Source organism: Miscanthus floridulus, chromosome 2, assembly GCF_019320115.1.
Source record: "Miscanthus floridulus cultivar M001 chromosome 2, ASM1932011v1, whole genome shotgun sequence".
Lineage (NCBI taxonomy): Eukaryota > Viridiplantae > Streptophyta > Magnoliopsida > Poales > Poaceae > Miscanthus > Miscanthus floridulus.
In genome coordinates, this window is record NC_089581.1 from 75,026,953 (window position 1) to 75,052,389 (window position 25,437).

General features: G+C 43.0%; 1 pseudogene; it reads right to left on the reverse strand.

Moving 5' to 3' along the window:
- Nucleotides 1-14,713: 14,713 nt before the first annotated feature.
- LOC136539141 (uncharacterized) lies at nucleotides 14,714-17,537 on the reverse strand (annotated as a pseudogene).
- Nucleotides 17,538-25,437: the final 7,900 nt, after the last annotated feature.

The following is a 25,437-nucleotide window of genomic DNA, read 5'->3' on the forward strand; positions in this document are numbered from 1 at the left end:
GGCGGAGAATGACACACCGATATGGCTTTAGATCAAAAGATCGAACCCTGCAATCTTAGCACCACAACTCCTCTGGTTATCAACTGAGACACATATCCGGTTGACCTCGCCAAGAAGGCTAATCCTTGCCTACGCAACGAAGAACACAAGCAAGAACAAGAAAGAAAGCAACCAAATTGCAGATGAATGATTAATATCACAAAGTTGGGGTCTCACAAACCGATGAACGGCGAAACTGTTCTTGACAAATTAATCTAAGCAAAACTCAAAACCTAATGACGGCAGTGACGTACGATTATAAAGGTCTTAGGGTCATTGCCTACCCTAGACGCGCCCCTAATGGGCTCAAACACAATACACGGTCCAACGAACCAAAAGACGGTGTCGCAGCACCCTGGCAGATTCTGGACACTGACTTGTTTCAACAATTCCTATTGATTCTGAAGGTTTTTTGACATGATACCACTTGAATTGCCTTCCTTATCAAATTAGCTTTCCAACCATATGTGGATCGTTGAAAACGGAGTCCGGATGCATCCTGGGTGACCAGTTTAAGACAGACTGGTCCTAGAGGCCGAGGCAGACTCGAACTTGAGTTGCTTTGGGCCTCCACCTTAGGGACTCGAACCGAATTAGCCTCGGGCCTCCTTCTTGACTTGGACACCCTTGCTGGCCTCCTACCCCTCCATACCATGTGCCAAACATGGTCATATGCATGGGTGTCATGTCCTCATCATCCTCCCCTTCTTGACAAAAAGTCATCCTCGGCGTCGATTATGCTTGAAACTGATCCTGCACAACATAAAGGAGAACGGGGTTGCGAAGACAAAGGGAACTGAAATAATTATGAGAAGGAACGTGACCATGTTTCCAAGTTTCTAGCATGTCATCTCGCATAAAAATTTCAGCAAGCATGTAGACTCCATGATCCGAATGCATACGATGTATATAAACACTATCCTGCAAAAGATTAGAATTAATCAAAGACAATGCAGGAATAGATGGTCTAGCAGACATAGGTAGCAACCAACAATGCTCCCCTTTTTGAAAGTGAACTTGTTTCTTTGAGGAACATGAGAAAATGTTTGTATTATTATGGCTGCCCTCTAAACGATCATAATCTTGTACAACAAAAGAAAAATTCAAATTACTACGAATGTATACTCGATGTATCAAATATTGTCCCTTGTTGTTATATTTGCCAATAACATGATATGTGTGTTTAGAAAACCAAGACAAATCAGCATATTTAAAAAGGCTCTCCTCCAAACAATCTAGGTTACACAAAACATCAAATTCAATGTAACCCAAAGTATGTAAAGAAGACAACAGTTTGAACTTATCAGTTTTAGTAGCAATATGAATAACATGTTTATTTTCAGCACAAGTGACTGGTTCCAAAACATGTAAAACTAAACCATCATCAACCAATTCATCTTTATCACAAGGAACTTTAAGCAAATTATCATAGGACAGAGATAAATCAAGAGAGGGTTCTACTAACAATTGCTCTATGATAGCATGGTTTGTGGAAAAATTTAGGACATTAAAACAATTCTCACCTTCCGTGAGTGTAGCACCATGGGCATTACCTGTGTTCTCAGTAGGAGTAACAGGTGCATTGTGAAGTGATGGTTCTGAATTTGCATATGAGGTTGTGAGCTCCTCATTTTCTTCCATGTCATCCTCTCGCTTATGGACATTATCCTGCAGAAGGTTAGTCATAGCAAGAGGAATAACAACAGACTCTTCCTCTAAATGGTGCACCTCATCATATGAAGTCAAAACAGGAGGTGGATTAACAAAGGTTTCTCGCATAAGGAGTTTCAAATCATTCCAAGTTTGAGGTTTATTAGAAGGATCTAAAGACTCCCACCAAGATAAAGCAGAATGTCACAAAACACTAGCTGCATTTTTTACCTTCCTCCTTGGACACATAAAGCGAGTAGCAAATATGTTATCTATGGCAATTTCCCACTCCATGTACTCATCAGCACCTATACCATCATAAGTCGGTGGATACGAACAACCTGTCATTGTTAGAAGATAGCAAAAGACAACACAAAAGTATTATCCCTATCAAATGATTATGTGGTTGCAATGGTGTTACTTTTCATAGTAAGTGGAAGCGTCTTACCAAGCTCTTACAATGTTCTTACCAACGCAAGCAGTGGATGGTACAACCGGCGGCTAGTTCATGATACCTGTGAGGCAGTGGTACTGAGATTGCAAGGTCCTTTTTCTGTACTGATCTGAAGAGTTTGTGGAGCTTGGAAGGCACACAAAGAATAATATGTATATCTGGCACACAAGTTAGTAAAAAAAAGTAATGTTGAATTATAGTCCAAAGTACTTGTTCTCATTGCTGGTCTAAAATGTTCCAAGTACCAGATGTGTAACAAACAAGTATGGTGGATAGCAAGATGACATGGGTGTGAAAAACAAGTATGGTGGATGGCAACATCAACATAAACAAGAAACCAGACAGCACACGCTAACACAGCTCACTTTGCCCTTCTCTATGTGCTCCTCTAGATATTGTTCTTGTGGCAGAACCTCCTAAATTATAGGACCCACATGCACTTGTCACTGTCCAATGACCTTTGACAACTATGCATATGTTCCTGGTAACTTAAGAAGTATGTCGGGTGTCCTCGGGGAACCCTGAATCATCCACGATTTCCGAGCAGGATCACATTACAGAGTCATTGCAGTATTACAACATTTATTCAAATATCAACACTAGAGTAAAAATAGTGGAAGTCTTACAATAACATAGTTTACAAACCAGTTGTTTCAAACCTTACAAACTAAGTTCGATAATTATTACAAACCATAGTAGTAGTGGAGTGGCATAAGTAACATATACATAACACACAAAATAAACATCCTACCCAAGGATCACACATTTACTTCTCATCGTCAGAATGAATGATAGTCATGCAGCATGATCCAAAACAGATCTGCTCATGAGGCTCACCTGCAACAAGGGTCAATGAACCCTGAGTACAAAAGTACTCAACAAGACTTAACCGAAATATTAACTGATAAACTTAGGAATGCAGGCTCAGGGATTCAAGGTATAGCTCTAACAATAATCAAAGTTCTTTTGCGTAAAAGCTCTTTAACAAAATTCTTTACTTTAACATGTAAAACTTTATAAGTACCACATATGAATCTGCCATGATTCGTAATGAGATCATAAACTTCATATCCAACATCTTCTCAAACCATCCTTAAGTTCCAGTTATTAACTACGATGATGAACAGAGAAGTGAGTCTCCATAACCGAGGAGCAACGATGATTCAAACCGATTAAACCCAGCTGGGAATTCAAGACCACACGACATATGCAGGTCCCTGACCTACATATACCAACCTACTCTCGGATCCTCTAAAACAAGAATGGGTCCGTGCCACCCGAGAATACAGTACTCCACCAATCCAGCCCATTGCCACGTGGGTACACGCTATTCCTGCCATCTCTCCACTCCCAGTGCGCGAGTAGCCATTCTCGTAATAGAATCACCAAGTTAAGGCTTACCAGAGTATGTGGTTAGTACTACAAAGTCTCACCGCACATAGTTCAACAACGGACGGACCTTAATCGACACAGGCGGAAAGAGCCCGCTCACAAGACCTCCATGTCTTGTGGCTCACACACACCGAGTCTGCCCGGTCTAGATTTATTACTCCACATCCCCATATCACATGATAACATAAGTAACCAAGGTTCCATTTAAAACTTGCAGGTGACAGGTAATCACCCGACTTTCATCATTCTACGCATAGCTAAGCAAAACTAGGCATATACGAATTTAAGACTGGTAATATGGTAAATATGGAATAACAAGGGTGATAATGCACCAATTAGGCTCTTACTTAACTCCTAATCACTTAATGCAGTAACGAAAAGCAAAAGCAAAATTAATTTGTAAAACACAAGGTAGGTTTGTATGCATCCGGGGCTTGCCTTCATTGACGGAAAAGTCCGGTTCCTGCGACGTTTCACAAGTATTCGATCCGACCTCAACAGACGGATTAACCTCCTCGGCAACTTGATTAACTATCACATGTTCACCTTCGTTCACTACACATAATAACAATGCCATGTTTAACATGATGCGGAATACGAAACATGATGCTCGATGATGGATGCAAAAATTAATAATTTGAATACAACTTTCCTTCGCGGTATAGTTGCAAGTCAAACAAACTAAATCTTTTTCATAACACATACATCAATTGCCAAGGATCATTATCAACTAATGACCCAAGGTCATCACTCAATCCAAAATTTCAAACAAAACCTAAATCATTAAAGGTTACTATTTGCTTTTATGAATTAATTATTTAATTCAAAATTATAAAATAAATCAACTTATTCTAATTGAGCTCAAAATTTTAGTAACTGTTCATTACATGGTAAGTAATTGGCAAAACAAATTTCATAATTTTTGGACAATTAAATAAGCCTAGAAAAATCATGGAAATCCATTTATTAATAAATTGAGCAATTTTTATCACATCAAAAAGTGCTGAAAAACAATATTTCATATTTTTCTTAAATAATATACATCACAGAGGAGTGACACAAAAATTTTCATAATTTTTGGAGCTCTAAATAAATCTACACAAAAATAACAAAAATAGACACTATTCATTCAAATCTGAAAAACAGAAATTCATTTTGAACTACGTAGTCACTAACATCCCGACCCCACCTGTCATCCCTAACCTCGCACGTTTGACCACACCGGCGACTGCGCTGACCGACGATATCTCGCCGACGGCGAGACCAACGGCGACGACCAAACCACCAAAACACTCCCCACACTACCCCGCATCGATTGACGGCACAACCTTGAGCAATTACAGCGAGGCACGAGCTTGACATCGGCCATGGCGGACGTGGTGGCACGGCCATACTACGCTGGCGACAGGAGCCCAGTAGCGATTGAACCAAGTGCACGAGAAGTATCAGCAGCTCACCCCGAATACGTTGGAGCAAAGACCGAGACCAGAGGAGCAACGGAGAGGTGAGTCGACGTGTACAGCAACCACGGCGGCGCAGACGATGGTGGTGATGATGCTTCGGCGACTGGAGTGGACAAAAGGACCAATTAACCGGTGATAAAGTATCACGGGCACAAGGCAAAGCTGACGGTACGTTCAGCAATGACAAAGACACACCGTGAAGCTCCAGCCACGACGAATCGTGCTCGATGGAGACGCTGCCGGCCACGAGGAAGAAGAGCGCGCACCGTGAGTTTTCGATGAAGACAAGCCACAAAGACTGGTTGGCTGGACGCGCAAGGAACTAGCGGAGCTGGGACAAGCTTTGCTGCGATGGCGCGGGCGCTGGTTCGACGGCAAAAGCTCAACAGAGCTATGGCAACGGCGGCGGTGGAAACAGAGGAAAGGAGCGGGGGCAAACGGCGACGGCCAAGGCTAAATAGAGCGGCTCAGAAGCACAAGGAAGCCATGCAGGAGACTTCTCCGTGCCAGCGCGAAGCCGAGGACATCCACGTGCGCGCCTGGAAGCGAACCGAAGGTCGCCGGCGGTGTAGCTAAGGCGGTGAACACTGTTCACAGTATTTACAAGATTGCTATTCGCTTTAAATCCCAAATTACTCCCAAATCTGTAGAACAACTCAAAAATCTCCAAAAATAAAAGTTGTTCAAAATTCAAAGTTCTACAACTTTTCTTTTATAACCAACCCCTAATTCAGTCTACATTTTGAAATGAACTTTTGAATTCAAATAGGGAACATTTAACGAATTACGCATTTTTGAATTACTTCAAATTTTTCATAACAACTTTGAAAACTCCAAAAACAAACTTTGTATAACTTGTCAAGCTCTACACTTTTGCTTTTGGGTTCAACCCCAAAATATGCTTAGATTTTGAAATGAGTTTTTAGGGTAGGATTTAAATACTGAAAATCAGGGTTTTCTGGAAAATTCAAATCCAAACCAAATTTTGACTTGATTCAAACAATTCAATTCAACACTCATAACACAAATGTAAACTTGTTTTAGTGAATGCATATCAAAGTTTTCACCAAATGCCAAATGCTTTGTAATGCATGTGATGACATGTCAGGTTTTAGTATTTAAACACCCGAGGTGTTACAGTTCCTCTTTTGCCCCTCTCTTTTTTCTATTTTTTGGGCTGTCGTTGTTTTTCTAGGAAATTTTGACTTTTTCTTTTTCTTTTTTTATTTTTTTCTTCACATAGAAGCACAAAAGAAGTAACCATAGAAAATATGAGCCTAAACAAGTGAAAGACGTGGCATGTGGAAATTTCAGAAGACGTGCTCAAAATTGACAAAAAGCTTGTGACCACGAAAAGAGGATCTTGTGACCAGTTTTTGACCAAATTAAAAATCTCCAACCTCGACAAGACAAGGATGGATGGATCCAAAAAAAATTTTCTGGTCGATTTTGATATATGGAACGTCGAAATCCGAGTTCGTATGCGAAAACTAGACCAGTTTTAAGAATTGACTCTGAATTAGAGGACAAAACGGAAACGTGTGCAAAATTGGTCACCAAAGCAAAGATTTGATGAAAACGATGGGGAAAAACACACAAACTAGAGTCTAACACGACCTAACTAGCAACAAGACCTCGACTAGGACACAAACTCAACACGACGGACTCTAAAACTAAAATATGCAAAGGCTATGGCGCGGAAGGTTCTAGGACAGAAAAAAATAAGTATGGCACTGGACTATGGGACGAATGCGAATCACTCAAAACTAGGGGATAAATGTGAACTTGATGGTATACCTTAGCTCTGATACCACTTAATGGGGATGGGGATCCCGATCTTCCGTCAGGTACAGGTAACTATCGTTGTGGTGGAGAATGGCACACTGATCCGGCTTCAGATCGAAAGATCGAACCCTACAATCTTAGCACCACAACTCCTCTAGTTATCAACCGAGACACGTATCCAGTTGACCTCACCAAGAAGGCTAATTCTTGCCTGCACAATGAAGAACACAAGAAAGAACAAGAAAGAAAGCAACCAAATTGTAGATGAATGATTAATATCACGAAGTTGGGGTCTCACGAACCGATGAACAGTGAAACTATTTATGATAGATTAATCTAAGCAAAACCCAAAACCTAATGTCGACGGCGACGTATGATTATAAAGGTCTTAGGGTCATCGCCTACCCTAGACGCGCCCCCTAATGGGCCCAAACACGATACACGGTCCAACGGACCAAAAGACGGTGTCGCAGCACCCTGGTAGATTCTGGATGCTGATTTGTTTCGACGATTCCCGTTGATTTTGAAGGTTTTTTGATGTGATACCACTTGTATTGGCTTCCTTATCAAATTAGCTTTCCAACCATATATGGATCATCAAAAACGGAGTCCGGATGCATCCTGGGTGACCAGTTTAAGACAGACTGGTCCTAGAGGCCGAGGTAGACTCGAACTTGAGTTGCTTTTGGCCTTCACCTTGGGGACTCGAACCAAATTAGCCTCGGGCCACCTTCTTGACTTGGACACCCTTGCTGGCCTCCTACCCCTCCATACTATGTGACAAATATGGTCATATGCATGGGTGTCATGTCCTCATCAATCATCATCCCATGAACCACCATCTTCATTTGATGTATCTAGCTTTGCCTTGCCCTTGGATGATGTGGCCTTGAATGCCACGCTCTTCTTTTTCTCATCTTTCTTTTCCTTCTTTTATTCCTTCTCATCATCATCTCTATATGTATCATCAGTCATTATATCTCCCAACACTTGGTTTGGTGTCATGGTGTCCAAACCGCTCCTCACTAGAATAGTGACCAATGTGCCAAATCTTAAAGGCAAACATCTCAAGAACTTGTGGGAGAAGTCCTTGTCCTTCACCTCTTCTCCAAGTGCTTTGAGATCATTGACAAGCACTTGAAGCCTATGGAACATCTCCAGCACACTCTCATCCTCCTTTATCTTGAAGCTTGCAAACTTCTCTTTGAGAATATATGCCTTTTCACCCTTTACGGTTTAAGTGCCCTCAAATGATTCTTCCAACTTCTTCCAAGCCTCATGAGCCATCTCAATATTCTTGATTTGCTCAAATGTTCTCTCATCAATTGCATCATGAATGGCACTTAGAGCAATATCATTGTTTTGGAGAAGCACTTCTTCGCCCACGGTGGGATTCTCCGGATCATCAATCTCAATTTTGGTTTCTATCACCTTCCACGCTTTTCTATTGATTGACTTGATATGTGTGGTCATCTTTGATTTTCAATACAGATAATTTGTGCCATCAAATTGGGGTGGCTTCTTGGTGTTATTGATTTAAGCCATTTTTACACCGAAGGTTGTTAAGCCTCAAATCACGGTGACCTTGGCTCTGATACCACTTGAAAGGTTCTAATGGCTAGAGTGGGGTAAATAGCCTATTAAAAATTTCTACAATAACACTTAACAAACTGGTTAGACAATTATGAGGCGAAGCAAGTGTTGCGCTAGCCTACTAAAATAGCAAGTCACCTACCATAATTCTAGTTTATATAGTTTCTATCCACACAATAGCTATGACACTACACTAAGTGTGCTCTCAAAAGCTAACTAAAGAGCCACACTAACAAAACTAACAAGCTCTCACAACTAGCTACACTAAAGAGCTTGACAACTAGTTTGCGGTAATGTAATGAGAGTGAGCAAGAGGGCCGCCGAGTCGAGGAAGGACCCAATCAATCATAAGAATGAATAACAATGAAGACCAATCACCTCGGAATCAAATAATAAATACAATGATTTTTTACCGAGGTTCACTTGCTTGCCGGCAAGCTACTCCTCGTTGTGGCGATTCACTCACTTGAAGGTTCACGCGCTAATTGGCATCACATGCCAAACCCTCAATAGGGTGCCGCACAACCAACACAAGATGAGAATCACACAGCCATGAGCAATCCACTAGAGTATCTTTTGGCTCTCCATCGGGGAAAGGTCAAGAACACCTCAGAATCACCACGATCGGAGCCGGAGACAATCACCAACCTCCGCTCGATGATCCTCGCTGCTCCAAGCCGTCTAGGTGGTGGCAACCACCAAAAGTAACAAGCGAATCCCGCAGCAAAACACGAACACCAAGTGCCTCTAGATACAAACACTCAAGCAATGCACTTGGATTCTCTTCCAATCTCACAAAGATGATGAAGCAATAATGGAGATGAGTGGGAGGGCTTTGGCTAAGCTCACAAGGTTGCTATGTCAATACAAATGGCCAAGAGAGTGAGCTAGAGCTAGCCATTGGGCTTAAATAGAAGCCCCCATGAAATAGAGCCGTTGTACCCCTTCACTGGGCACAACACGGGGTGACCGGACGCTCTAGTCATATCGATCGGACGCTGGACCTCAGCGTCCGATCACACGATGCATGCCACGTGTCCCCTCTATTCAAATGTTGATCACCCGATCTCAATGGTTAAGTGATGACCGGACGCGCTGCTGCGAAGTCACCGGACACTGGACCTTAGCATTCGGTCATTTTCAGTAAGCATCCAGAGATGATTTTTCACAACTGGACACGTCCGGTCATGCTTGACCGAACACACCCAGCGTCCGGTCACATGGCGACTCCCCTATGTGCTGCCACGTCAGCAGGACTGGACGCACCCTGTCAGTGTCCAGTCACTAAGTGACCCAGTGTTCGGTCAGAGACCGACGCTGCGCGCCCTCTGCTGCCATTGACCGAACGCACCAGTCCAACCGAGACCAGCGTCCGGTCACTTACAGTGACCTTCGTCTTTTCTATCTAGGATGGACACTCCGCCGGTGGAGTTCCTAACCCTTACTCAAATGTGTCAACCACCAAGTGTATCACCTTGTGCATATGTGTTAGCATATTTTTACAAATGTTTTCAAGGGTGTTAGCACTCCACTAGATCCTAAATGCATATGCAATGAGTTAGAGGATCTAGTGGCACTTTGCTAACCGTATTTCGATACGAGCTTCACCCCTCTTAATAGTACGGCTATCAAACCTGAATGTGATCACACTCTCTAAGTGTCTTGATCACCAAAACAAAATAGCTCCTACTATTTATACCTTTGTCTTGAGCCTTTTTGTTTTTCTCTTTCTTCTTTTCAGGTCCAAGCACTTGATCATCACCATGGCATCACCATCATCATGTCATGATCTTCATTTGCTTCACCACTTGGAATGTGCTACCTATCTCATGATCACTTGATAAGCTAGGTTAGCACTTAGGGTTTCATCAATTCACCAAAACCAAACTAGAGCTTTCAAGCATTCACTAGCACATAATGCAACAACATGCTCATTCAAGACCTGTATTTGTACTCTTGTCTGCTCCCTTGCCTCCTTCCTTGCCCTCTCCTCCTCTAACGTCATCCATCTCTCCAATCCCCATTTGTCAAGCCCAACATCGATCGGGTTACAAATACTGCGTTGTCTAGCAAACTCACGCATCCTGTTTTTGTGATGTTTAACGAATAGGTTGACGTAGTCAGGTCCATGTCCCTCTTCCATGCAATTACTTGCTTCCCCTTCAGTTAATCCAAGAACTTATCTTGACCATCATAACATTCCCATCTGCATTTCCTAGTGCTCTGTTCAAACAAAAAATTATATCATATATGTCTTAGCAAATGAAACAAAATACAATTTTATGTTTACCACAAAAATAACCAACCTCATCATAATCAACCATATGACCGCAATAATGACCTTTTCCAAGCTCCGAAGGGACTAGACCGTAGTTGGATTTAACACCACATTCGCACTTGACTGAAGGTGCTTTGTAAATTAATCTTTCTTTCTTCTTTTGCTTTGCCTTTGACGGTTCTTCCGGCCATTGGTTCTTAGGACCATACAACCACTCCTTGAAATGACACTTCACCGCTAAAAACACCTAAATAAGGTGACATTAGTACATGAACACATATAGCTCAACATTTTAATACATACATTTTGCACTTACTTCATGCTTGTTTGGACACACCAACTCCAACGTATTCTCAAGGTTTATCATAGCTCCATCTCCGTAATTGCACAGAGGAGGTTCCTCTAGTCATCTAACTGTGGCTAAGTGCTTCTCCTTAGCCGTCATTGGAGGGGGGTTAGGGGGAGGTGGAACCCACCGCTTGAAGTGCTCTCGTGGATGTCGTCCTCTCCGCTAATCGTCGAAAAGGAGATACCTAGGGTTAAACTTGTCTGCACCGTCGATCCACTGAAAGAAAAAATACCTCTCATGAGCATACACAACAAAATTCTAATAAAAATATTAATAACCTAGTAATACAAATGAAGAAAAAAAACATACGAAAACAATTACTTACATTAAAACGATTGCATGCGTAGAAGCAATGAGCCGCTGTGTCCGGATGTCTCGATTGAAACACATTGGCCGGACGACCACAGTCACGGTTAGGGACAGGGAGGTCAGGAGGGACGGGGGCATCTTTGCTAGACTTGTCGGGGTACAATTCTCTAGGATGACCCCGTTTTCGTCATAACTGCTCCCGAAATATGTCTTCCATCTAATAAAACGGTTCAAAATAAACATCAGTCGAAACAACGCAAATTAATTAAAAATATAATCCTTTGCATTGCAACTCAAATAATATAATAAACACTTATAGCAACAAAAATATACATGGTAAATATATTTCTAACTAAATAATTAATTAAGGCGGGCGGGCAGGCGCGAAGGCGGGCGGGTGTGGCAGTTGGCAAGCGCGGGCGTGCGTGCGGGTAGGCGAGCGGGCACGAGCGTGCGTGCGGCGGCAAGCGCGTGCGGCCAGGCAGATAGAGGGAGGGCGGCTCGCGAGCGATATATATACCGGGAGTGACGCACCGTGAGGGATGGCGCGGCACTGCCGCGTCAAGATCGATGGCACGGCAAGCCCTGCTACGTCACCGGTCAGCATTTTTAGTCGTCGCCACGTCATTCACCTGCCGCGCCACCATGCATGGTGCGGCACAAGGTGGCAATAGACACGGCCAAAAGTGTTAGTTTAAAAAAAACAATATTAAATTTAAAAATAATTTACAAAAAAAGTGTTAAAAATAAATTAAAAAAATTCACCGGTGCGACCACCGGTGACGAGCAGTGCGTGTTAGCACATTTCGCTCCGATTACATGCTCTCTAGAACAGGTGACCGATGCATTCATCAGTGCCAGCACTGGTGGTGACCGGTGCTCATTACATGCGGGAGAGCAGCTTGCACCCTCTGGATGCCCACATCGGTGCACTTTAACCGGTGTGCATGGTGCTCGGCTAAAACTTGTGCAAAGTGAAAGGCGCAGCCATCGTGACCGGTGTGCCACCGGACACGACCGATGCATGCTGAACAGTAGCACCGAGGGCACCCAAGCACCTCCTTTCAATCAGCCAACTCTCAAATATTTTTCACAAATATGTTAGAGTCAAGTTAGCCCGAATTGTCTAACTAAAGCTTCTCTCTTAATAATATGGCCATCTATCCAAAATCCGTTCACGCCGCAAGCGAGCATGAACATGTGGGCATCCTTTCTTCTCCTTACACTAACTTGAGAAGGTGGAGAGGACTTCCATATTTAAGCATGCTTACCTCCACTTCACCGAGCAAGGTGGGACTAAAGGTTCTCACTTCCCCTCTCTTGCTCACATGAATGGGCCTTTGAGATTTCTCTAGGAATTTTAGGATTTCTTATTTGAGCCCCAAGCCCACAAAGATTCTAACAATTAGGTCTTCACTCAAACTATTCACATCAACAAACCACATCATTTACTAACATATATTTAGTTGTCCACATCAAAGAACAAAAAAATATCCACTAATATGTATTGTAATATTTATCTGTTGATATAAGTAGTATAATTCCACCTGCGATTCCCGCATCAACACGCGGAGCATTCTTCTAGTAGTATATAAAAAACACATATCCGTGGTGCACAACAAGATCTATGATTGCGAGAACTTCACTTTTATTCATCAGAAATATTAATAAATATTTCGGTATTATATAATATAGTATTGTGTTAAGGGCTCTTTAATACATTTTAGATTTTACAAAAGAAATATAAAGCATACATTAATTTAGATAAGATTAATAATTTAAGTTCTAGTGTTCATGAATAAAAGTAATAGAATTTTTTTTCTATATGTCACATCTGTCACCTAAAAATTTAAATCCTGTCAATCCCACATCTCTCATTTGCCATCTAAAAATTTAAATCCTGTCAATGCCACTATTTAAAAATGTGAATCTATTTCACAGTATTTTTAAAAAATGAAAGAATCAATATGGCTTTTATATCTTGTAACCAAGAGAATCAGGCTAATTATTGCATAAGTTAAGCAACACAATCCTAATATTATTTGGACATAAAAAAAATCAAAGAACAGTAAGCTTATCATTTCTAGCGTTCGACAAACTTTGGAGAAGAAATCCATGGTTTCATCATACTTCTATAGCTATGTTCCTACACTCCCTCCGTCTTAAATTATAAAATATTTAATTTTTTTAGATATATTACTTTTACTATGTTCGATTGGCTGCTCTTAAAAGCAGTATTGCTGCAGCTACAGGAGCTAGAATCTTCTCGTAGTTGTATGGGTGATTCGAATATAGAAGCTGACCATGCTAGATTACCCACGAACTCGTGCATTTCTAGCTCCTGGATGTCTTTTTTTTTTTTTTGTTGATGTCGTCTTGATAGTATCTTGTCATGTGAATTAAATTGTTGTGGAAGGTACAACCACTTGCATGGGGGTTACATATAGTACATGTGACGTGTTTGGTTTACCAGTTGGTTCCATGCAGCACGGGTCAAGGCCGCACGAGTCCATCACATGAGGGTGTGATTGGTTGCTTTGACGAGGAGAAGTCAGGATGTGAGTCGGTTTAGGATGGTGAGATGCATGCTTAAACCGTGCACTTAATCGTATTTGGTTGTCTTTGTTGTTGGTCCAGTATGAGATGAGATCTTGTTTGGTTGCATGCATGGATGAGAGTTTTGAGTGTGACACATGAATCCCTGCGCCATGCCTGAATCAAGCCATCCTATATAGAGAGGGAGGTGAAAATTAAGAAGATGAAGTCGTGTGAGATAGAGGAGGGCAGATGAATGAAATAATACAAATGAAAGGTGCAAGGAAGACAACCATACACACAACATGAATGAGATCAGACATCAAAATAACACGGAGACGGTCCGATTCGACCTACCAATCAGACCCTGAATTTTTGCGGGTTCGAATCAGCGCGCGTTTAGTTCGCGAAAAGTGCGAAATTTGACTACTGTAGCAATTTCGTTTTTATTTGGCAATTAGTGTTCAATCATGGACTAATTAGGCTCAAAACGTTCGTCTCGCAATTTCCAACCAAACTGTGCAATTAGTTTTTATTTTCGTCTACATTTAATGCTCCATACACGTACCGCAAGATTCGATGTGATGGATACTGTAGCACTTTTTAGGAAAACTTTTCGCGAACTAAACAAGAGCTCATTCTCGGATTGGTTGGTACCATAAACCAAACGCGCCGGTAAAGAATGGTTTGTCCCTGGAATCTGAGCATGTGATATGAGCCACATGGGATTCGAAGATGCTGACAATTTAGCAGGAAGCAATATCTGTATTTCTTTAATGGCAATAATTAACATGTAAGGTGAATTTACTGACTTTCCGTACAGCTATAATAGTAAGACCATCGAGAGGGCATATCTTTTAGCCAACCCAAAGCATCTCAATGAGACATTGATGAGAAACGAAGTAGCAGGTATCAACAAGTAGCCACCTGGTAAAGTGGTAATAATACCACCATTTGCACATCCTAGCAAACTTATGCCTCCACCAAATTTACAAAAATCGTGGGGCGATCACTAAAATGAGAACAGTGAAAGTGTGGAACTGCTCTCTATTTCTTAATATTACGCAAAAGAGCATGAAAGTAAATGCTTCAGGATCACTGTAACAGTTGTTCAGAAGCTGTCATTCTCCTGCTGGGTGATGGTCAAAACAAGCCCAAAGTGGTCGCTTGGAAAGACAGGCAACTGAACCATTCGGCTCTCTTTCCGAATCTTCTTCTCCTTGTAGTAGGAGATACCCGGTATTGCCTCCTTCCCGATCATCTCAATGCTGTCGATCTTGAAGTCTGCCAGCTTGCACACAAACCGGTCCATTCGCTTCTGATTCACACGTTCTTTGCTGTACATCTGATCCCACTTAGGAGGTGCAGGGCATGGGCTCTCTAGGTGGGTCGTGGCTATTATCAACCATTTCATCTCTCCTGTGCTAACACTTGTGAAGCACAGCTCTCTTCCCATTATTGAGTTCGAAAATGGGATGCAGTCAGATGCCTTCACTGGCAGTTTGCTCAACTGTAATTGTTGAGGTCAAAAGAAATCAGTAAAAATAAATGAACTCCGAGAAAAGGATAAACATTGCCAACCTCCCAATTTCCCATGGAAGGTCAACTATAGATACCACATGAATCCGAATCAAACATAGCCCATTGTAACTTGTAATGATTTGTTGAATATGTGAAGTTATGAAACATGCAGTCAAACTCTTTTAGACGGATGAAACATGCTTCACTACAAATATGCAAAAGAGCTTGGATTGACCATATTGAATATGAAACTATTGTAACTCACTCATCCATATTCTGCAGGCATCATATAAACCAAAAATGTGTCTGATGACATGAACAGTCAAAGAACATATTTAGCAACTTCTGTGGGAATGTTATAAATAGTTTTCCATACAGTTCTGTTACAAGAAATTGACTGAAAGGCATTCATCCAGAAGTTGGAAATCATACCACACGTAAAATTTGCGAGAAAAATTATTACCTCCATGCAGTAATATGGCATCTGAATAGCCTTCTCATGTGACAACAAGCAGTTGTATTGTTTCCACCAGTCAGATTTTTGCAGAAGCATATATATATGTATGGTGTAATCTCCTGCAGTTCCACATATTAGATCCCACTAAGGATGGGAAAAGAAAATAACTCATAGCTCAGAGTGTGAACCTGGAAGCATATAAAGTCTGGGCTATGCTGCTTTATAAGATCCCCAAAAGCATCGATCCTTCTTATCACTTCCACATCCTCTCGGAACCAGACATTGTATGTCATGATTTTGAAGGTCTTCTTATCCAAACAAATCTCAAGATTTCCTGTGGACAGACATTTTGATTTTCATGTGTCCCTAGCAAACTAAAATGCATTAAAGAAGTAACAGCTTCAAAAATGGATTGAACTTTGAACTTGCATCACAACTAGCTAGTTTTGAAGTTTATGATGTACACATAGAACAGAAAAAATAAGGAATAGTTAAATGATTCGATTGGATAACCCTTCTACAAGTAATTTTAGCTTCGAGTTATATACTCCCTCTGTTCTGCAGTGTTTGTCCATCAAAGTGAGTAATAGTCATCGGTTACATGATAAACACTCCTTCCTTTATATTTGATGTTTTGACTTGCTCCCGAATATTAGAAGTAATTAAAAACCAGCCACACACCTTAAGTAAAGCTATGTCTCCAGCTACTTATTCTCATTATTTTCTGCCACAACACCTATTGTGATCAAGTTAAGTAAAAAATGAAACTTTTCAGCTCATAGAATGTCAAATAAAAAAGATTTACTGATGTTCCAATCTTCCTTTAGTGGTTTGCAATTTCGCTTGACACGAGCAAGCTTGAATAAAACAAATATCAAATCAAATAAAAAAGATCGGATTTCAGTGAATAGAACTAGTAGTAGTCCATAAGCACAAGTTGTAATCAAAGAACAACGGTGCTTCTACCACCAATACATTGTTCATTGTTGTTAGCATGTAAAATAGGGTACATTTGCATTACATTCAGATATTTTTACAAGTCACACTTTAAAAGCAATTTGAGGGGAATCAGAAGTAGCACAGACCTTGTAAATTTGACCCCAAACTGAAACAATGGGACTAAAAATACATTTTTTCTCTAAAAATATATACATAAATAAAAGGGAGATATAAGTAACATAACATAGCGCAGCGCAGTATTCGACAATAGGATCATGGCACGGCCCTAACGGAGGAAAGGAAATGCATAAATCCTGGACGCCCTGAAAGCGCAAGAAGAACAAGAACGGATCTACAGATAACGGGATAGGAAAAGCGACCCCATTAACCAACGCACACTGAAACATCCCAATCCATCTACACGCCAGTGCAGTTGAGAGGGCCGCGAGCGAACCTTTCTTGGCGGCGGGCCCCTTGTCCGCACTATCGCAGAGTTCGACTACATCCGGCGACGCATCCCGCTCCCTCTTCCTCCCAAACCGCTGGGGTGGGGGAGACGCACTGCGCTCCTTCTTCCTCCGGCCCTGCTTGGGCGAGGCCAACGCGAGGGTGGCGCCCGCGACGACGGGGCTGTCGATGTCGACCTCCACTGGGCGCGAGGCCTCGCACACCTCGCAGGAGTCGGAGTCGTCAGGGTTGAGGAGCGTGCACCTGACGCAGCGCCACTCCGAGGCGGCCGGAGGCGTCGGCGGGGGGCGGGAGGGGGAGGGCATGGTCGGGTGTTGGGGAATGGGGAGAACTCGGGAAGAGACCGAAGCGGAGGCGGCGGCGGAGTTATTTAAAAGGAAAAGCTTGGTGGCTTTTTCGAATTCGAAATGGAGCGGAGCTTTCAATGGCAAGAGAAGAGAACGGTCACGGGCTCACGGCTGATCTGAACCCTACGTTGACCCCCATCGGACGGATCCCGTTAATAGTCCGTTGAGTTTTGGGTAGATACATTTGATTTGCTTTGATTTGGATAAAAAGAGTGTTGAAGATCTACTCCTATTTTGATGCCATTGTTGCCTTGCTTCTAAGGTTTAGTAGAGGATTTGTTCTAAAAAAATAGTAGAAGATTATTTTCAAAGTATTATGAATCAATAGACATGCCACACACATGTTTATGGTTACAATAAAACATACTCATACCTAGTAAACACGTAATGTAGTTGCTCCTTATGACATCATTTAAAGTGGACATCACTAGAGCGTGTGCGTGCAAGAATTTTAACTTTTCGACTACACACTCCAATTTAAGAAACAAATTATTTTGATTGCAAAAAAGGAAAAAAGGCAGAGCAGATCTTTTCATCCCCGACTCCGGCACCCTTGCCCCCGCCGCTGGCCATCACCTCGCCGCGGGCGCTAGGGTTCGCCGGAGCTCCGGCAAAGCCCTAGTTCGTTGGAGCTACGGCAAACCCTAGCGCCCGCGGCGGCCATCCTCTTCGCCTCCTCCCTATCGCCGCCATCTTCTCCAGCTCCGGCGAGCCTCCCCCGCCCCGACCTGACCTGACCGCCCCTACCGCCGCCAGCTCCCATACCCGCCCATCCACCATTCCCACCGCCTGGCCTACCTACCTTCCCCTGACCGGCCATTCTATACCCCACCGGAGTTGGAGAAGAAGGGAGAGAGAGCTCGCCGAAACCCTAAAAACCAGATCTAGTAGGAGAAGGAGGAGGAGGAGGAGGAGGAGGAGGGGCCTACCTAGTGGCGGATCCATCGCCGGATTCGGCGGATTCGCTGTCACCGTGGCTAGATCCGCCATGGCCACGCGAGGGGGTGGAGGTAGTGGGGCACGGGGGGTGGGGGGGGGGGCGCCGGGCGCCGAGGAGAAGAAAGGCCGCCGGTCACCGAAGAAAGAGAGAGAGCGAGAGAGTACAGTCGAGTAGGGATGAGTGCGAGCAAGACACGGGCGTGTGCGAGCCTTAAGGCCAGATCGTGCACATTCTTATTTTAGAATTTTTGTTATTTAAAAATAAATGATAAATATGTTTATAGGAAAATGATACACGTTAGAAAATCAACGAGTGGTTTTCTCATTTTATTGTAGACATCGTGTAACAACTCAGGTTTCAGATAACCAAAAATCCCAACTTAAAATTTTTTCCAACAAAACCTATGCATGGTGAGTGTACGTACTAGGAAAACCCCAATAGTTGCACAAGTAGATCTCAAGTTAGCAAGTTTGAGCATATGCATTTTAAATAACCATGTGAGTTGCTTCTTTTTTGGGTCTTATGATTTGCTAATAAATGTGACCAACCCTAATTTAATTGAGCTATGTGTGTGGTGCATCAAGACCCTAGCCAAGCTTGAACCCTAGGAGGACCCAGTGGACCCACCAAAGGTGGTGTATTTGTATTTATATACATGCATACAAGTATAAGTGTTCAAAGGAGAAAATAAGAGACAGAAAAAGGATAAAGAAATAGAGTGAAGAAATAGAAAAGTGAAAGAAGCCCGAGCCAGCCAAGCAGCCCAGATGGATAGCCCAGCAACCGCTGGCCTAGGCCAGCCCCGTACCCGCACCCGCTCCCACGTGCGCCCACGACACCTAGCCAGCCAAGCTCGAAGCCACGGCCCAGCTCGCGCTCACCCCCGCTCTCCCTCTCTCACACACTCGCTGACAATAGGACCCATAGGCCCCGCTTGTCATCCCCTACCCCCGCACCCTCCTCTGCTTTTTGGTGAAGCAGAGCACCGGTGCTAGGCTACCGTGCTCCCTAGCCGTTCGCGCCCCTACCACTGCACGTACATGCCCGGATGCACGCCACATCTGTGATCCGTGGTGTGAGCACCTGCCCTAGCTAGCGCCTGCGCCTAGTGGATGACGCATGTCGGGTCTGCACCCCTGTCATGCCCCTACCACTGCCATACCTCCCCTTGACCGACCGCCGCTCCAAAATTGGAGGCACCAAGCCACCTATGCTCACCCCCGCACCGTAGAACCCTAGACCGGGGAGCTTGATCACCCTACACGTGTCCCATGAGCTCCCACCGCTGTCCGTCGAGCGCCATGGCCACCGCCCCGCTATAAGAACACCCCTCTAGTGCCCTAGCGCCCGTTCCACACCCCCGCCACTACTGGTGGCACCCTAGAACACCAACACGTGACCAAGGAGAGAAGGAGAAGAAGGATAAGGGAGAAGGAAGAGGACTGAGCCTCACCGAAGTAGCCCATGGCCACGGAGATGAGGACGATGCCCTGATCATCTTCATCATCATCGTGGTTCAGCACGACACTGCTTCGACTCTCCACAACCTCGACCCGCTACTGCACCACCATCATAGCTTCCCACCACCACGGTGAGCACCCCAGTCCCCCCTCTTTGTCTGCCATCACAAGCATGCCATGAACACCGCCACGTTCTTCCTACCTAGGGAAGCCCAAGCCCAAGGCCACGTGGTACTCGATGGACTACTGGATTTATATGGGCTCAAGTATGATAGTGTGACCGCTTGCGGGCTGCTATTGTACTTATGCTCTTATAAATTAGACAGTTCTGCTATAGCTGGTATCATAGCAAGATTCAATATTAATTGCCACATGTGTATTTAAAACAAAGGTTTTTGTTTTCCAAAACCAATTTTGGCAACTGATATATATAGGTGTTTAAATCTAAAGTTTGAATCTAAAGTGTGCCAGTGATCACTTCCTTTATGCCTAGTTAAGGAATTCAGGTGGCTAATTAAGTACTAACTTGGGTGTTTTTATTTTCATCGTCCATATGGCGTGCTATTGTATGGATGCCATTCACTTGAGTGGTAATGTATGGATCAATTGCCTCTACGCCCAAGGTAAGATGATGAGTGGCATGACCGCAAGATGTGAGCGTGCGGTCTAATGGGGAGAGTTAGCTTTGATACTAAAGTATATATATGTCTCATATATATACGGAGGTATTTAATTATGGGTTAGCTTTGATATGGTTGTATATGCATATTTATATGTATAATAGGACATATTTACTTTCGGGTAGCTTTGATATGGAAGTATATATATATGGGTATATATATTATGGAAGTATTTAGCTTGCAATCTAGAACCTAGATTTTTATTTCTGCATATATACTTGTGGGGTTGGGCTAAAATAAAATTCTTGTGTAGGTACACTAATAGCGAAACGTGTAGCCTGACTAGCTACATTATATATGAGAAACGCATATATACCACCGTGTATGTCGTAAGAAGTTTAATTTTCCTAGTTTGTGAGGACGTACGAAATGTACATGTATCATGATCAATCATTCATTACAACACTTGCATTGTTCCTCCCCTTATAAGTCTCTTATTTGGTTAAGTACTCTTTTCTATTATAACATTATTCTCCGAGAGTTATACCATTTGTTTGGAACAGATGGCAGCATCAGCTGGGAGTGAGACTTTCTTGGAAATGTTTGGTACCACCTGCCCTAATTTGGAGGGTCCTGCATTATAGGGGATTTACTAACTGCCTCTCTATTCCTAGAATGAGGTATACCTAGAGGTCAGCCATGGTATAGAGGTGTAGCTAACCATACCAGCTCATACCCAAGCACCCCTGTGGCAGGAGTGGAAGGCAAAATCTAAAGGAAAAAGTCCCTAGGAAGGTGCCCAGGTAGTTGCTTTTGAGGTGCTGAGCGCAGATATGTCAGCAACATGGGGATGAGCTTATCGGCAGTGCCGCTGGTACTTTTCCTCGGGTGGATTCATCTACAGCAGTATGGGCACAATGCAACCGCAATGCATTGATCCGAGCCTAAGATGAATGAGCGGATAGTTCTAGTCCTGCTATGAGTGCCATGTTCGCCATGATGAAGATGTTCTATACTCATCAGGATACCCGGGACTTCTGGTAGGAGTCCTATACCACTTGCATGGATAGGCCTCATGAGGGCCAAAGCTGCACAGCATAAGCTGAGGAAGCATGTTCACAAGCACAAAAAGGCAGCAAGTGAGGCTCGATGGGACACCAACCAAGCTTATGTAGCATTGGGAGAAGTCCACACTCACATGGAATAAGTCAATCAGCAAGAGCTATCACCCAAGCGGCAAGAGCTAATGATCAGGCAGTGCTAGCTAGACCGCGGGAGGCAGCTAGAGGCCACTCATGCCGAGGCACTCAACGCTACGTGCCAGCGGATCCAAGCAAACAACCATGTAGCAATGGTAGAAGCAGCACGAAACAATGTCGAAGCCTTAGCCACGCAGTAGGACCGAGTCGAAAGGGACTTGCGCCAGCAGCTTGCACATACCTAGAATGTGGTGGTTGATCTCCAGCATGAGGTGCATTATCTGAACAACCAACTACACCCGATCCTAGATGAGGATGAGGAATGATGCTATCTCCGACCTCGATAGCGAGCACGCTGAAGAGTAGAGCCATTTAGTGACTAGTTTGAAGCGCTAGTTGTATCCCTGCTATTTATATAATAGACTTGTAGTTGAACTTCAGTACTCATGACGTAAATTCGGTGTAATATTGGTACTTTGCATGTTAATCCATGATGGATTGAACTTTGATAAAATTCTAGTTTCATTTTACTGGTGAAATATGACATGCATGTTAACGCGTTGCAAGTACAATAAGTGATCTAATTGGTGATGTTATGTTTGTGAGAATGAATTATTATGCCTCTGTTTTATTGTATGAATTTAAGATTGTCTCTAGTAATTTCAGTTTGGCATGATTACACAATTCATCTGCAATCTCCTGACATCAACCAATAATCACTTATGGTTGCAATTTTGTAGAAGACTCGCACCTGTGCTGGGGCAGGCACCAGCCAGGGTGGCAATGATGTTGATTTACCACCATCATCGTCACCTTCTATGAATGAGTCCTTCGCGTAATTTCTAGGGAATCAGAGAGCTATGGAAGAGACACTATGCCTCATTGCATAGAACACCGCTCACGCCTATCAGTAACATCAAGGGCCTAACTGAATCAATATAACTCATTCAAAGACTTCCAAGACACTAAGCCCCCCTATCTTCAAAAAGGCCAAAGAACCGCTCCAGGCAGATGAGTGGCTTAACACAATAGAGCAGAAGTTTCATCTGTTGAGGGTTACTGAGTATATGAAGGTTGAATATGCGTCCCATCAACTGCAGGGACCAACATGGATATGGTGGACCCATTTCCTGTCTTCTCTACCTACAAACACACAGGTCACATGGGAACAGTTCAAGTTAGCCTTTAGGGGACATCACATTCCCTCGGAGCTGATGCGCATGAAAGCTGCCAAGTTCATGAGGCTTACTCAAGGACCAAAACCCTTACTGAGTATATGCATGCCTTCAACAATCTATCTAGATATGCCCTAGAGTTTGTCAACATAGAGGAAAAACAAAATAGAGAGCTTCAACAGAGGCCTTGGCACCAAACTGATGAAGACCATGGCCAACTCAAGGTGTACCACAAGTAATGAGTTTATCAGTGATGCCTAACCTAGGAGAATTAGAACAACTTGCATGTAGCAGCAAAGAGCCACAAAAGAGTAGCTGAGGCAGGTGCCTCAGGGTCATCTCAGTCTAGAGCTCTAGTGGCAGCCAAGCCATAGTTCCATCCACTAGCGCCTAAGTATAGGCCTTCTCAGCCAAAAGATCAAGCCAATCACCCTCAGAAGACATTCCGTAGGGCATTCACCATTGCCATACCTAAGGGCAATGTAGGCCAGGGAAGCTCAGCAGGACCAAGGAACAACTAGCCATGCTTCAACTACAATCAGTTGGGCCATTGGGCCAAGGAGTGCCCCCATCCCAAGAAGAATGGCAATCAAAACTAGGGTAATAAAAAATAGGCCAATCGAAAAGCATGTCCTAGATATGTGCATTATATATCCATGGAAGAAATTCCCGCGGGGAGAAGTTGTGGCCGCCGATATGTTTCTTGTTAACAAATATCCCGCCATTGTTTTATTTGATTCTGGAGCTTCTCATTCATTTATGAGCCAAACATTTGCATCTAAGCATCATCAGAAGATAATTGAGGTAGATAAGGGTGGTTATAGTATAAGTTCAGCTAGAGCTAATATTTCTACCAATCAATTAGTGAGAGATGTGCTCATCTCTATACAAGAGAGGGAGTACACTATGGATCTTATAATATTGCCAGGACTAGCAATAGATGTGATTTAGGCATGAATTGGATGAGTGGTCATGGAGTTCTCATTGACACTACCACTAGAACAATTATGTTGAGAGAACCAAAGGGGAGTAATTCTTTTCTAGTACCACTTCCCCAAAGTTTTGATCTCCAAAACTTACCTTGTGCTATCCAAGTCACTACCCCTCTATGATATTCTAGTGGTTTGTGAGTTTCTTGATGTATTTCTAGATGAATTGTCGGGTCTACTGCCGGATAGGGATGTGGAATTTAAGATCGTGTTAGTGCTAGGTACAACACCTACCTCAAGAAGACCCTATAGGATGCCATCAAATGAGTTAGCCGAACTTAAAATCCAGTTATAGGAACCTTTGGACAAAGGTCTCATTCGACCTAGTTCGTCTCCATGGGGATGTCTAGCTTTATTTGTAAAGAAGAAGGACAAATCCTTGAGAATGTGTGTGGATTATAGGCCGCTTAATGCTATGACCATTAAGAATAAGTATCCTTTGCCTCGCATTGATATCCTGTTTGATCAACTGGCAAAAGCAAATGTATTCTCTAAGATTGACTTGAGGTTAGGCTATCATCAGATTAAGATCAGGCAAGAGGATGTACCTAAAACAGCTTTCTCCACTAGGTATGGCCTATATGAGTATTTGGTAATGTCTTTTGGACTGACAAATGCTCCTACCTACTTCATGAATTTTATGAATTCGGTAATCATGCCTGAGCTCAACAAGTTTGTGGTCATATTTATCCATGATATCTTGATTTACTCAAAGAATGAGGTAGATCATGTAATCTGAGGATCGTCTTTTCCAGATTAAGGGAGCATAAATTATATGCCAAATTTAGCAAATGTGAATTTTGGTTGAGCAAAGTACCTTTCTTGGGTCACATCTTATCTGAAGATGGAATTTCTGTAGACCCATCTAAAGTACAAGAGGTCATGGATTTGGAAGGCCCTGACTTTGGTTCATGAAGTTTGGAGTTTTCTAGGGCTAGCAGGCTACTATAATCGTTTTATTCTAGATTTCTCTAAGATAGCTAAGCCCATGACCAGACTACTCTAGAAGGATGAGAAGTTTAATTGGACGCCAGAGTGTGAAGCTGCTTTTCACACCCTAAGGACCTTGTTAACTACAGCTCTGGTTTTAGCACAACCCGACATTGGAAAGCCTTTCGATGTGTTCTGTGATGCATTGGGTACAGGTTTGGGGTGTGTGCTCATGCAAGAAGGTTGAGTTATTGTCTATGCTTCCCAACAATTGTGAAAGCATGAAGTCAACTACCCTACACATGATTTGGAGCTTGTAGCAGTTGTTCACGCCTTGAAGATATGGATACATTACTTGCTGGGAAATGTATGTCACATATACACTGATAACAAAAGTCTCAAATATATCTTCACTCAACCTGAGCTAAACATGAGACAACGTAGATGGTTAGAGCTGATCAAGGACTATAATTTAGAAGTGCACTACCATCCGGGAAAAGCTAATGTTGTAGCAGATGCACTTAGTCAGAAATCTCACTGTAACA